We start from the raw sequence: 1,472 nt of genomic DNA on the forward strand, positions 1-1,472 counted from the left end.
AGTGGCCACAGGACTGGAAAAGGTCAGTGTTCATTCCAATTCCAAAGAAAGGCAATGCCAAAGAATACTGAAACTACAGCACAATTGCACTCATCTCACATGCTAGTAAAGTAATGCTCAAAATTCTCCAAGCCAGACTTCAGCAATACGTGAACCATGAACTTCCTGATGTTCAAGCTGGTTTTAGAAAAGGCAGAGGAACCAGAGATCAAATTGCCAACATCCGCTGGATGATGGGAAAAGCAAGAGAGTTCCAGAAAAACATCTATTTCTGCTTTATTGACTATGCCAAAGCCTTTGACTGTGTAGATCACAATAAACTGTGGAAAATTCTGAAAGTGATGGGAATACCAGACCACCTAACCTGCCTCTTGAGAAATCTGTATGCAGGTCAGGAAGCAACAGTTAGAACTGGACATGGAACAACAGACTGGTCCCAAATAGGAAAAAGAGTACGTCAAGGTTGTATATTGTCACCCTGCTTATTTAACTTATAGGCATAGTACATCATGAGAAATGCTGGACTGGAAGAAACACAAGCTGGAATCAAGATTGCTGGGAGAATAAATCCCTGGGCTAACAAAACTCACATTCACTCAGCTGTTGAAAGGTCAAATTGATGGGATTCAGATCAACAATAGCTTTTAGTGTTGAGGTGAAAGTATTTATGTAGTTTTTTCAGCCTCGTCCTGCATACCAATAAATAGGAGGCAAGGATTCTGTCCACCTAGCAACTGGTTAATAGGTGGCATTTGTAACACTTTAAAACCCCTTGTTCAAAGGGGCCCTTCGGGTTTATGAAACTTGTAGAAACAAAGCCTGCTGATGACTTTATGTTTTTTCTTTAAAAAAAAAAAACTTTGAAAGTTAACTCTTCAAGGAGGAGACTCTTTGAAATGACATATTCCTTTAAGGTATGGAAGCTTTATTTTGCATATTTATTTCACATCTTAGTGAAACTTGAAAAGGGTAGGCATGGAGCATTTTTTTTTTTTTTTTTTTTTTGCTGTCTGTCATCCCCCAGTCCCAGAGGAGGCTCTGTATTTTGAGAAACTGAGTTGAGTGTACAGATTTTATTTATGCATCATTTAATGGGGTCTGTAAATACGGGTGCACTTCTTATGACTTTTTGAGAAATGGGATTTGATTTTAATATTAACTTTTAAAGGTGACGGGGTAATCTAAGATGTATCTTTAGGTTTTATTCGTATATACACAGGGTATTAAGAGTTAAGAGGATCTTCAGCTCTGTTCTTGACTCTGGAAGACTCTTATTTAATTGAAGCTGTCTGTCCACAAAGCAATAACTTTGTCTTGTTCCTGTTGGGCTGACCCCCCCAAAGAGGTACAGTGCGAGGTACAGTGCGTGTGGGTGAAAATGGAGTTTTGGAATTGAACTCCTTGCCTGTAAATGTTCCCTAAATAATTGTTGTGTATATGAAACCTGTATAATAATAAGTATTCTCGATAGA

Source organism: Budorcas taxicolor, chromosome 25 (assembly GCF_023091745.1).
Source record: "Budorcas taxicolor isolate Tak-1 chromosome 25, Takin1.1, whole genome shotgun sequence".
NCBI classification, from domain to species: domain Eukaryota; kingdom Metazoa; phylum Chordata; class Mammalia; order Artiodactyla; family Bovidae; genus Budorcas; species Budorcas taxicolor.